This window comes from Ranitomeya variabilis, chromosome 5 (genome assembly GCF_051348905.1).
Source record: "Ranitomeya variabilis isolate aRanVar5 chromosome 5, aRanVar5.hap1, whole genome shotgun sequence".
Lineage (NCBI taxonomy): Eukaryota > Metazoa > Chordata > Amphibia > Anura > Dendrobatidae > Ranitomeya > Ranitomeya variabilis.
In genome coordinates this window covers 672,445,652-672,459,692 of record NC_135236.1, presented here as the reverse complement: position 1 = coordinate 672,459,692, position 14,041 = coordinate 672,445,652, and the positions used below count along the sequence as shown (strand labels likewise).

At 45.1% G+C, this 14,041-nt stretch overlaps 1 protein-coding gene and 1 long non-coding RNA gene across 2 annotated transcripts in view; one reads left to right on the top strand and one right to left on the bottom strand.

Annotated features, from left to right (window-relative positions):
• Positions 1-14,041, bottom strand: part of LARGE1 (LARGE xylosyl- and glucuronyltransferase 1) — a 431,493-nt gene that overhangs the window by 146,826 nt on the left and 270,626 nt on the right. The gene's annotated exons all lie outside the window — the stretch shown is intronic.
• On the top strand, positions 5,161-13,880 carry LOC143774037 (uncharacterized). Its single transcript, XR_013215463.1, has 3 exons — positions 5,161-5,218; positions 8,444-8,556; positions 13,718-13,880. It is a non-coding gene; the product is annotated as an uncharacterized LOC143774037 (long non-coding RNA).

The window sequence follows — 14,041 nt, the reverse complement described above, 5'->3', positions numbered from 1 at the left end:
CCTTCTTGGCTTGACTGATATCTCCTGGCGGCTTTGGATCAATGCCAGCCTCCTTTATGTCTTGCGCATGTGCTGTCGTCTTCACTATTACCTCGTGTGGTAACGTATGTGGTGCAAAGCTTCATCGTCGTACTGCCCATGCGCTGTCATCTTCACTACTACTACAACAATGTAAGTGGTGTGCAGCTTCATGGTCGGACTGCGCTTGTGATGTCATCTTTACTACCTCATGCTTTCGCGAACACAACAAGGCAAGGTATGTAGTGGATAGCTTCATTGTCGTGCTGCGCATGCGTTGTCGTCTTCACTACTAGCTCACGATTTTCCAATGAAGAAAAGTATGTGGTGAGCAGTTTAATTGTCGTACTGCGCATGTGCTGCCCTTTTCACTATTACTTCCTGCTTTCGCAATACAGAAAGGTATGTGGTGCACAGTATCATCGTCGTACTGCACATACATTTTCGTCTTCACTACTACTTCCTGCTTTCGTAATACAGATAGGTATTTGGTGCACAGTATCATCGTCGTACTGCACATGCATTGTCATCTTCACTACTACTTCCTGCTTTCGCAATACAGAAAGGTATGTGGTGCACAGTATCATCGTTGTACTGCGCATGCACTTTCGTCTTCACTATTACTTCCTGCTTTCGCGATACAGAAAGGTATGTGGTGCACAGTATCATCGTCGTACTGCGCATGCGCTTTCGTCTTCACTATTACTTCCTGCTTTCGCGATACAGAAAGGTATGTGGTGCACAGTATCATCGTCGTACTACACATGCGCATTCATCTTCACTATTACTTCCTGCTTTCGCGATACAGAAAGGTATGTGGTGCACAGTATCATCGTTGTACTGCACATGCGCTTTCGTCTTTACTATTACTTCCTGCTTTCGCGATACAGAAAGGTATGTGGTGCACAGTATCATCGTCGTACTACACATGCGCATTCATCTTCACTATTACTTCCTGCTTTCGCGATACAGAAAGGTATGTGGTGCACAGTATCATCGTTGTACTGCACATGCGCTTTCGTCTTTACTATTACTTCCTGCTTTCGCGATACAGAAAGGTATGTGGTGCACAGTATCATCGTCGTACTGCACATGCGCATTCGTCTTCACTATTACTTCCTGCTTTCACAATACACAAAGGTATGTGGTGCACAGTATCATCGTTGTACTGCGCATGCGCTTTCGTCTTCACTATTACTTCCTGCTTTCGCGATACAGAAAGGTATGTGGTGCACAGTATCATTGTCGTACTGCGCATGTATTGTTGTCTTTACCACTACCTCGTGCTTCCATAATACAATCAGATATGTGCTGCGCAGCTTCATCGTTGTACTGCGCTTGTGCCATTGTCTACACCACTACCTCATGCTTTATCAATAGAGCAAGCACTTTATTAAAAGTTATTTTTGCGATTGGACTGGCATGGTGGAGGATTAGGGTTCAGATTTGACCTTACAGGTTCCCTTCATATATAGAAAATCCACTTTCTTAGTAAATAAAGAGACGGACTTTTTGCAGAATAAGCTCCATAGCTCCAATACCAGATAACGCCAGTAGACAAGAGTGGTGCTGTTTCCCATCCTGATTGACCTATTTAAGGAACTGCATAACATTCTTATACATTTCAGTTCCCAGCGTTCACCCCTTGGCAAGAAATATGTATAGAGAACACAGAAGCAGCTGTGCTCACGCATGATACGAGTCCTGTACGCCACGGCCGCACACGTGAAATCCCTCCCTTAAATAAGAGCCTTTGTTTAATATCCCCGGAGGGAAATTGTTCTGTAGGAGAATGTAAATAAAAATGCAGCAAATGACTTTATAGCGACGCCGCCTCGAACAGAACAATTAAATTACATGAAGTCCTATCAACTCTGGAAAGGCTGTGCAGATGGAGCAGACCGATGTGCCTGGCACTACGACAACAGGGAGGAAGGAAGTAAAGTAGGGAGGGAGGAAGAAAGGGAGGACGTAAGAAAGGGAGGGAGGAAGTAAAGTAGGGAGGGAGGAAGGATGGTAAGAAAGGGAGGGAGGAAGTAAGGGAGTAAGGGAGGAAGGAAGAAAGGAGGAAGGAAGAAAGGAGGAAGGAAGAAAGGAATGAAGGGAGAAAGAAAGGAAGGGAGAAGGAAAGGAATGAAGGGAGGACGAAAGAAAGGGAGGAAGGAAGTAAGGGAGGAAGGAAAGACGGAAGAAAGAAATGAAGGGAGGAAGAAAGGAATGAAGGGAGGAAGGAAGAAAGGGAGGAAGGAAGAAAGAAATGAAGGGAGGAAGAAAGGAATGAAGGGAGAAAGGAAGAAAGAAAGGAAGGGAGGAAGGGAGGAAGGAAGAAAGGGAGGAAGGATAAAAGGGAGGAAGGAAGAAATGAATGAAGGGAGAAAGTAAGAAAGAAAGGGAGTGAGGGAGGAAGAGAGTGAGGGAGAAAGGAAGGGATGAAGTTAGAAAGGGAGGAAGGAAAAAAGGGAGGAAGGAAGAAATGGAGGAAAGAAAAGAGGAAGGAAGAAAAGAAGGAAGGAAGGGAGGAAAGAAGGAAGGGAGGAAGGAAATAAGGGAGGAAGGAAGAAAGGGAGGAAAGAAAAGAGGAAGGAAGGAAGGGAGTAAAGAAGGAAGAAAAGAAGGAAGGGAGGGAGGATGAAAGGGAGGAAGGAAGAAAAGAATGAAGGAAGGGAGGGAGGATGAAAGGGAGGAAGGAAGGGAGGAAAGAAGGAAGGAGGAAGAAATGGAGGAAGAAAAGAAGGAAGGAAGGAAGAAATGGAGGAAGAAAGGGAGGAAGGAAGGAGGGGAGGAAGAAAGGAAGAGAGGATGGAAGAAAGGAAGGAAGAAAGAGAAAGGATGAGTGGCAGTTAGAGAGGAGTGAAGAAGGGAGGGAGGAAGGAAAGAAGAGAGAAGGGGAATGAAGTAAAAAAAAAGGAAGGGGGTGAGGGAGGGAGAGATGGAGGAATGAAAAAGTAAGAAAGGAAAGAAGGAAGGAATAAGTGAAACAATACCATATAGCAGTTTGTTTGCCTTCATGGGTTGCTGTTCCTACTGCTGCCCTGAGGTTGCAATGTCCACATGGCAGCCTACTCATTTCTTCAATCTGATATTCTAGATTAGTCGTGGGCGATTTCCAGTTTTGTGCTGGATTATTAGATTTCAGAGCAATGGCGGGAACGTCAGTGACTAGAGTCGGTCACTCCATAGTGTAACGACCAAGGACCGACCATAAGGATCTGGTACAAATAATCATCCCTTCGGGAGGTGCAGATATGACCGATACATCGGAGCGTTGGCCTCCACCACACGGGTCTCGCAGCGTCGCTCTCATCATCTGCGGTTGATAGATGGCCGCCGGCGGCAGGCGAGGTGCGGAGGTGATGCCGATAGGATGACGGATGGATGGACTGTGCTAAGTGACAAATCGAGAGTGAAACAGTGATCGATGGATGGTCCTTCTGGAATAATATTGTCCGAACACGAGACTCTGCTGCCCATCGTGTCAGTCCCTGTGACGTCCATCGCCTGTCACAGAAGTCAGATGTGCAGAGGATCCTGAGAAAAGAGGATCCCTTAGAGATGTTCTGGATTGGTGGATGCTGGAGTGAAGGATTGTGCGGAGGATTTGCTCCTGTGCCCGGTGCGTACAAGGGACAGGTGCAGTCCTCACAGACGTTTACAGAAGGAGTCAGACCAATGAATTGTAAATCCGGTCACATCCATCGCCAGCTGATTTCTAATTCCATGTGCAGCGTTGAGGCGGAGGCGGCACAGATAGGACGAGGATGTGGTCGGGGGATACTCTGTGAAGGACGGCAGATAGGAAATGAAATGATTTAGAAGATTGGGTAACAGCGGAATGAAGATGGAAGAAGCAATCACACCAGGCTCGCGGGTTGTTGGGCACGTCTCATCCGGTCGGGGCCTCTTCGTAGTTTCCATATTTTGACGATTAATAGGTGTTTCAGCTGTGTCCTCCAATAAGTTCAATGAGTATTCAAGCAGTTTGGGTCCACGCTACTGACAAACCCAACTAATGACACTGTGATGGGTAACTGATGTATCGCTGTGCAGCTTTGCATTTTAACTCTGTGACAAACCCAGCTCTGCTACTTCTGATACTTCAAAGGGTAACTCCGCTGTATCGCTGTGCAGCTCCTCATTTTAACTCTGTGACAAACTCAGCTCTGCTACTTATGATACCTCAATATGTAACTGATGTAACACTGTGCAACTCCTCATTTTAACTCTGACAAACCCAGCTCTGCTACTTATGATACCTCAATATGTAACTCTGATGTAACACTGTGCAACTCCTCATTTTAACTCTGTGACAAACCCAGCTCTGCTACTTATACCTCAATATGTAACTCTGATGTAACTCTGTGCAACTCCTCATTTTCACTTTGCGACAAACCCAGCTCTGCTACTTTGATGGGTAACTCTGATGTATCACTATGCAGGCAGCTTCGCATTTTAACTCTGTGACAAACTCAGCTCTGCTACTTCTGATACTTCAATATGTAACTCTGATGTATCACTGTGCAGCTCCTCATTTTGATTCTGTGACAAACGCAGCTCTGCTACTTCTGATACTTCAATATGTAACTCTGTATCACTGTGCAGCTCCTCATTTCGATTCTGTGACAAACGCAGCTCTGCTAATTCTGGTAGTTTACTGGCTAACCCTGTTATATCACTGTACAGCTCTGTGACAATCCTTCAGATGGTAATTCTGCTATATCAATGAGCAGCTATGCACCGGACTCGGTCACAAATTCAGCTCTGCTATGGGTCATCTCTCTCTCAAACTTTCTGTCTTGGAGCTCAGCTATATCAGTGTTTAACCCTGACTTTTTGCTGTAAAAACTTTGCTTTGGACTCTGTGCATAACGTAACTCTGCTGCATCAATGGGTAACTTTACCAGCTCTATTTTAGACTCTGTTGCAAACTCAGCTCTGCTGTGTTGTTGTATTATATCTGCTATACTGCTGGGCCAATTTTGAATCTGAACCCCTGGTGCTAGTCCGCTCTGCCCTTTCACTTTCTTGCCCTTGAGGCTACTCTGATCCCTTGTGAATTAATACTCTGCTACGCCAATAGCTGTTCTGCGACAATGGCCTCCAGAAATCCAATGTGACCAACCTGCTTCCCTTTCGCCATCTGTTAGGTGATGCGTTACAACTTCTCATCTGGTCCAAGGGCTTGGAGGATCCACCTCACCAGGTGAGATGTAATCGAAATGTGTAACCCCTTCATGTGAGTACGAGGACGTCACGGCACAATGTATTCATAGGTGATGGCTGCAGTCAGGCCCCTAAGGGTCTGTTCACACTGTTCACACCATGCAAGGTGCCAACATATGCATAATTCAAGCTCTGCATTGGCAGCCGGCCCATCCCTTACAACGGCAGTCAATTAACCAGCACCCGAAACACTGCTGACCTTTCCTGATATGTCTGATGTAGCGGCGCGTTGTTAGCAGCCGCTGAATGCGCAGCAGAGATGTGAACAGGTGCGACCCGCTCCGTTACCTCCTATCAATACACAGCGGCCGCCGGTCCATCGTTACACAGAGAGCGGCAGAGACATCACTGACAACCAGAGACTCGTTATCCCGACACAGAATAACCAGCCTGTGGGGATAATATCATACATTAATCATCTATTATCCATCAATCTATCTATTATCTTTCTATCTATCCATCTATATATCATCAATCTATGTATGGTCATGGCCAAAAGTGTTGGCACCCTTGAAATTGTTCCAGAAAATGGTGTATTTCTCCCAGAAAATTATTGCAATCTCACATGTTTTGTTATACACATGTTTATTTCCTTTGTGTGTATTGGAGTAACACACAAAAAAATGGGAAAAAAATGCAAATTGGAAATAATTTCACACAAAACCCCAAAAACGGGCAGGCAAAATTGTGGTAAAAAACTTTGTTTCAAGCATGTGATGCTCGTTCAAACTCACCTGTGGCAAGCAACAGGTGTGGGAAATATGAAAATCACACCTGAAACCAGATAAAAAGGGGAGGAGGTGACTCAATCTTTGCATTGTGTGTCAACAGTAAGCATGAAAAACAGAAAAGGAGAAGAGAACTGTCTGAGGACTTGAGATCCAAAATTGCAACGCCGGACAAAGAAACATCAAGATCTCTGGAGATGGACTTGTAACCTTGAGATTTTGTATATTTTTCAACAATTTTGGTTCTGAAGCCCTCAGACAGTTCTCTCCTCTTTCTGTTCCCCATGCTTAGTGTGGAATGGAAATATTGAGTGAACTTCTCCTCTTTTTATCTGGTTTCAGGTGTGATTTTCATATTGCCCACACCTGTTACTTGCCACAGGTAAGTGTGAATGAGCATCACATGCTGGAAACAAAGTTCTTTACGCACAATTTTGGAAAGGTGCCAACAATTTTGTGGTTTTGTGTGAAATCATGTTCAATTTGCCTTTTTTTCTCAGTTTTTTTGGTGTTTCATTACACACAAAGGACATAAACATGTGTATAACAAAACGTGTAATTACAATGATATTCTGGGAGAAATACTTCCTTTTTTGGAACAATTTCAAGTGTGCCATCACTTTCGGAGGCCATGACTCCCTCTATCTATTATCTATTTATGTATCTATTATCTATCTATCTATCTATCATTTATCTATTATCTATCTATTTTTATCTATTATCTATCTATTAACTATTTATTATCTATTTATGTATCTATTATCTACTATCTATTATATATCTATCTATTATCAATCTATCATCTATTATAATATGTATTATATTATTATATTATATTACATCTATTATAATATAATAGATACAATTATCTATCTATCTATCTATCTATCATCTATCTATCTATTATCATCTATTGTCTATCTATTATCTATTATCTATCCAGGGGCGTACATACCGCATGTGCAGTCGGTGCGGCTGGAGGGGGGCCCCTGCAGGGTGGCTAACACTGAGGGCAATCTGGCCTGTTTATCCGGCTTTGGGGGCCTGATTGCCCTCATGTGCGGTGGGCAGGGAGCGATCCCTGCAGCTCCGCTGCCTACAGGAGACAATGGCAGTGGAGCGGAGCTGCAGGGATCAGTCCTGCTTCCTGCCCGCACTTCCTGCTTAACACAGCAGCGTGGCTGGATGACGTCAGCATTCGGCTGTGTCAGAGAGAAAGCTGTGAAGATGCTGCGGCTGCAGGGAACGTGCAGAGAGGTGAGTGGTGCTGTGTGTGTATGTAGGTGATAGAGAGGGCAATGAGGGGAGTGATGCAGAGGGCAATGATGGGGTGGTGGGGGAGAAAGCAATGATAGAGGTGGTGGAAAGGGCAATGATAGGGGTGGTGGCGAAGAAGGCAAAGATGGGGGTGGAAAGGGCAATGATGGAGGTGGTGGGGAAGAAGGCAATGATGGGGTGGAGGGGAAGAACAATGATGGAGGTGATGGAGAGGGTAATGATAGAGGTGGTGGAGAGGGCATCAATGGAGGTGATGGGGAGGCCAACGATTGGAGTGGTGAAGAGGGCAATGATGGGGTAGTGGAGAGGGCAATGATGGAGGTGGTGGAAAGGGCAATGATGGGCGGTGGTGGAGAGGGCAATGATAGGGGTGGTGGAGAGGGCAATGATTGAGGTGGGGAGAAGGAAACAATGGTGGTGGTGGAGGGGGTAATGATGGGGGTGGTGGGGGAGGTTGCTAAGCCCCCTGATAGCGTCCTCCCCGATCTCACAATTTATTGTGATGCTATAGGGGACTTAAAATTTATTGAGGATTTGGAGACGAGGTGATAAGGTACATAGGACCCTTTATAATGAACTGAAAGGTGGGAGAAGACGCTGTCAGGGACTTGTAATGAATTGGGATGTGGCGGAGGAGGCTCAGTACCTGATAGCATCTTCTCCCACCCCCAAACTCATTATTATGCTATCAAGGACTTATAATGAATGGTGGGGACACAATACAAGGACTAAGGCTATGTGCACACGGTCAGGATTTGCAGGAGAAAGAAAGTTGTGTAAAATACATTTATTTTTTTTCCACATTTTTGCCATGCCTTTGTTATGTATTTTTCACCATTAGTAGGGGTCAAATATGCTGCAAGAACTGACATTATGCAGTTTTTAATCTGCTGCAAATCTGCAAGGAAAAAATAAGCGGCGTGTGCATGAGGCTTCAGGGATCTCATTCACTTTTCCTGCAATGCAAAACCTTATATATATTCCGTGTGCACATAGCCGCACAGGTAACTGGGAGAGTCACAGACTGAATCATTTATATTATTGGGGGCAGAGAGTATAGGTAATGGGGGGCACAGTGCTGCTCATCACTTTATATTTTATCGGTACGTGGCTACTAGTATATTTTAATGGTGGGGAACATATCTGTATTCAGGGGGAGACCCGTCTATATACAATGTATGTGACCTTGTTATTTTCAGGGCTGCGAAGATGATTGTGACAAGACGAGTCGTGGCTGGGAGATGACAACATGAAGGTCTGACCAAAGAGAACAAACAGGAGGAAGCGGCTCTAATCAGACGAGACGTCAGCGGTAAGTGCCTGGATGTAGATATTATTCTGTATCTGCACTGTGTGACGAGGAGTGATAATGTTATCTGTAAAATCCCTTACTCTACATTCTCACATTTGTGTGATATGTCCGTGTGCTTGCAGGAATTTTTATCAGATGGCACACGGACTCAGAGTTTTATAGATCCATTCACACATACATGAAAATCACGGATCTCGAAATGAGAGTTCCCTTAGTATATAGTGTACTCACTTATTATGTATAGCACAGTCCCTTAGTATATAGTGTACTCACGTATTATGTATAGCACAATCCCTTAGTATATAGTGTACTCACTTATTATGTATAGCAGTCCCTTAGCATATAGTGAACTCACTTATTATGTATAGCACAGTCCCATAGTATATAGTGTACTCACTTATTATGTATAGCACAGTCCCTTAGTATATAGTGTACTCAATTATTATGTATAGCACAGTCCATTAGTATATAGTATACTCACTTATTATGCATAGCAGTCCCTTAGTATATAGTGTACTCACTTATTATCTATAGCACAGTCCCTTAGTGTATAGTGTACTCACTTATGTATAGCACAGTCTCTTAGCATATAGTGTACTCACTGTAACACATTTGTTACAGTTTCCTCTTTTATTATGTATAACACCATCCCTTATTACATCCTCTCTCGTTATATGTGGTGCCATCCCTTATTATATAGCTTCCTCTGCTGTTATGTACAGTGCTGCCTCTTACAGTGTTTTTGTTATTCACAGCGCCCTCTTTTATTACATAGTCTCCTCTCTTGTTAGATATAAAATGACTGCTGATGGAACAGCCGGTGACCAGACAACCAGTCCATCAGCTCCTTCATTAGAAAAGAAGTTTTCCCATGCTCCATCAGCCCTCATTGCATTATATATCTAACAAGAGAGGACGGTATGTAGTAAAGAACAGGGTTCTATATAATCCGATATGTAACGGACGATGCTGTACATAAGAAGAGCGGGCACTGTGTAATAAGAGACAGCAATATACATAATAAATGAGACTATGTAAGCTACATACTGCATGTATATATATATATATATCTATATATATAATTGTCTAAGGGTTTTTCCGTCTGTCTGTCTGTCTGTCTGTCTGTCTGTCTGTCCTGGAAATCCCGTGTCTCTGATTGGTCGAGGCCGCCAGGCCTTGACCAATCAGCGACGGGCACAGTATCGACGTAGATGTCATAATGGTTGCCAAGGCGACGATGATGTCATAAAGGTATACTACGGGGACATGCATATTCTAGAATACCCGATGTGTTAGAATCGGGCCACAATCTAGTATATATATATATATATATATATATATATATATATATATATATATATATATATACTGCTCAAAAAAATAAAGGGAACACAAACAACAGAATATAACTCCAAGTAGATCAAACTTCTGTGAAATCAAACTGTCTACTTAGGAAGCAACACTGATTGACAATCAATTTCACATGACGTTGTGGAAATGGAATAGACAACAGATGGAAATTATTGGCAATTATCAAGACACCCTCAATAAAGGAGTGGTTCTGCAGGTGGGGACCACAGACCACATCTCAGTGCCAATGCTTTCTGGCTGATGTTTTGGTCACTTTTGAATGTTGGTTGTGCTTTCACACTCGTGGTAGCATGAGACGGACTCTACAACCCACACAAGTGGCTCAGGTAGTGCAGCTCATCCAGGATGGCACATCAATGTGAGCTGTGGCAAGAAGGTTTGCTGTGTCTGTCAGTGTAGTGTCCAGAGGCTGGAGGAACTATCAGAAGACAGGCCAGTACACCAGGAGACATGGAGGGGATCATAGGAGGGCAACAACCCAGCAGCAGGACCGCTACCTCCGCCTTTGTGCTAGGAGGAACAGGAGGAGCACTGCCAGAGCCCTACAAAATGACCTCCAGCAGGCCACAAATGTGCATGTGTCTGCACAAACGGTTAGAAACCGACTCCATGAGGATGGTCTGAGTGCCCGACATCCACAGATGGGAGTTGTGCTCACAGCCCAACACCGTACAGGACGCTTGGCATTTACCACAGAACACCAGGATTGGCAAATTCGCCACTGGCGCCCTGTGCTCTTTACAGATAAAAGCAGGTTCACACTGAGCACATGTGACAGACGTGACAGAGTCTGGAGACGCCGTGGAGAGCGATCTGCTGCCGGCAACATCCTTCAGCATGACCGGTTTGGCAGTGGGTCAGTAATGGAGTGGAGTGGCATTTCTTTGGAGGGCCGCTCAGCCCTCCATGTGCTCGCCAGAGGTAGCCTGACTGCCATTAGGTACCGAGATGAGATCCTCAGACCCTTTGTGAGACCATATTCTGGTGCGGTTGGCCCTGGGTTCCTTCTAATGCAGGACAATGCCAGACCTCATGTGGCCGGAGTGTGTCAGCAGTTCCTGCAAGATGAAGGCATTGAAGCTATGGACTGGCCCGCCTGTTCCCCAGATCTGAATCCGATTGAGCACATCTGAGACATCATGTCTCGCTCCATCCACCAACGTCACGTTGCACCACAGACTGTCTAGGAGTTGGCAGATGCTTTAGTCCAGGTCTGGGAGGAGATCCCTCAGGAGACCATCCGCCGCCTCATCAGGAGCATGCCCAGGCGTTGTACAGTAGGAAGGTCATACAGGCACGTGGAGGCCACACACAATACTGAGCATCTTTTCCTTGTCATGAGGCATTTCCACTGAAGTTGGATCAGCCTGTAATTTGATTTTCCACTTTGATTTTGAGTATCATTCCAACTCCAGACCTCTGTGGGATATTAGTTGTGATTTACATTGATAATTGTTAGGTTTTATTGTTCTGAACACATTCCACTATGCAATGAATAAAAATTTGCAATTGGAATATTTCATTCAGAGATATCTAGGTTGTGGTATTTTAGTGTTCCCTTTATTTTTTTGAGCAGTGTATATAGCTTTATCGCTATAAAAGGAGAGAGATCCATACACATTTCTTGCACAGGGGCCCCAAGCTGTCAGTGTCTGCCCCTGTATCTATCTATTATCTGCTATCTATCTGTAACAACTCTGCTGGCATCACGGCATGGCCTCTCATTTCTCACACTATCTTACCCACTGCTCCAGGCCGTGATGTCGTTTCTGTTTCATGCCAGCTGCATATTCTGTCTCTCTGCTCTCTGCATGCTTCCTGGCTGTGTGTATAGGGGGCCAGCGCCTGAACTCTCTGGTTCTTATAGGAATCAGTTGCATCTGTCTAATCTGTTCCTGACCAATTACCAAGAGGCCTCCGGTATTTAGTGCAGCTCCACCCATTGGTCTGGGTCTGCGCAATGTGTTAGCTCAGTTTGTGTTTAGCTTCTGAGTTTGCCAGGCCTTGCTCTGAGTTACTCCCTCTCTGGAGGCTTTTCCCTGTCTTTTTGCCTTGATCTTGTTGTCCGCCCTCCAGGAGGCAGAATATCCTGGTCCCTGTGTCTTTGTTTATTGTCTTGTTCCATTTCCTTGTCTGAACTTAGTCTTATCTCGGTCTCCTTGTCTGTGGCTTCCTTCCCTGCTGTGTCTCTCCTCGTGTTCTCAGTCTGCCTACACTCCGCACTCTTGCGGCTCTGCCTACTCTGTACGTTTGTGGCTTTACCTCTGCTCCGCACTCTTGCGGTTCTGCTCCTTTCTACTCTGCTTAGCTTCTACAGCTGCAGTAATCTCTTGCTGCAGCTCCTCTCCACATACCTTGTGGCTCCGCTCTGCTTAGCTTCTGCAGCTGCAGTAATCTCTTGCTGCAGATCCTCTCCACATTCCTTGTGGCTCCGCTTTGCTTAACTTCTGCAGCTGCAGTATTCTCTTGCTGCAGCTCCTCTCCACATTCCTTGTGGCTCCGCTCTGCTTAGCTTCTGTTGCTGCAGTAATCTCTAGCTGCAGCTCCTCTCTGTTCTGCTCTGCTTAGCTTTTATTGCTGTGCTATCTCTTGCTGCTCTACCACTCCTATTGGCAGCCATGAAGTTCTCTTCCAGTCTGAACAGGTCCCAACCTGTTCCTTCTTTCTCCTTTCTTTCTGGCTTGTTTCCGTACCTGCATCTCCTGTGTGAACAGGTCCCAACCTGTTCCTTCATACCTCATTCCTTTCTGCTTGTTTCCTTTCCTGCACCTCCTGTGTGAACAGGTCCCTACCTGTTCCTTCATACACCACATCAACCAGCCCTGTGTTCTCTGCCGTCCTAGCCAGTCCTGTGTTCTCTGCCGTGCCTCTGCCAGCCCTGTGTTCTCTGCCGTGCCTCTGCCAGCCCTGTGTTCTCTGCCGTGCCTCTGCCAGCCCTGTGTTCTCTGCCATGTCTCTGCCAACCCAGTGTCTCAGCCGTGCCTCTGCCAGCCCTGTATTCTCTGCCGTGTCTCTGCCAACTCAGTGTCTCAGCCGTGCCAGCCTACTCGTCTGAGTTTCAGCCGTGCTCTTCTGCCAGTCCTGCCTGATGCCCGCACCTGTCCTAGTGTTCCTGTTCTCTAAGTGGGATCAGCAGCCACAGCCAGACACCACCCTGGAGTAGCACCTGGCAGCTGCCTGCTGCACAAGCCTGACCTCACCATCAGAGGCTCCAGTGAAAACCCAGGCAGCTGTCATAGTCACGCACCTTCCAGGGTAGTCTGGTTTGTGGCACAGTGGGGCCACAAATCCCCCGAGCTCACGCCTCTATCTATCTATCTATCTATCTATCTATCTATCTATCTATCTATCTATTATCATCTATCTATTATCTGCTATCTATCTATTATCTATCTATTTTCTATCTTCGTATTTAGCTATCTTCTGTCATCTATTAATCCGTTATTTTTATTTCTACTTACGTAAGATTTATCCATCTACCCATCTACAGTATGTATATATCTATCTATCCACCCATCGATCCACTATCTATCTTTCTGTAATCTCCGTATTGGTTGGCACCCAACTTTCTCAGAAAGAGATAAAAGACTAGAATAAGAATTCTACTGAGATTCGGTTTATTTGATAACCCGGGCAAATGGTTCAAGAACCCCAGCTACAGAAACTTCAGTAAAAACTCTTCCTAGTTGTGGTGGCAGCGGGTGGTCCGGGTCCAGGGAGCAGAAGGAGAAGTTGTGATCTGAGAACTTCCAGCTTCTGGCACTGAATCATGGTTTTCATGTCTCATTAGGAAGTGTCAGAGCTGACCTTTACCTGCCAGGAGGAGAGGCTGTAACACTAATCACCCCAGGTGCCGACCTTTATACCAGATCATCAGTACAAAGGAGAAGAGAAGAAACAAGGAAGAATTCTGTGTCCAACACCTGCTCTGGACCGAAGAGGCCGTTAACACTTAAATGGTAGATTGTGCAGCCAATGTGTGCTGCAAGATAGATAGATAACTGATAGATAGATAATAAATAGATAATAGATAGATAATAGATAAATAATAGATAGATAGATAGATAGATAGATAGATAGATAATAGATAGATAATAATTAGATACTAGAAAGG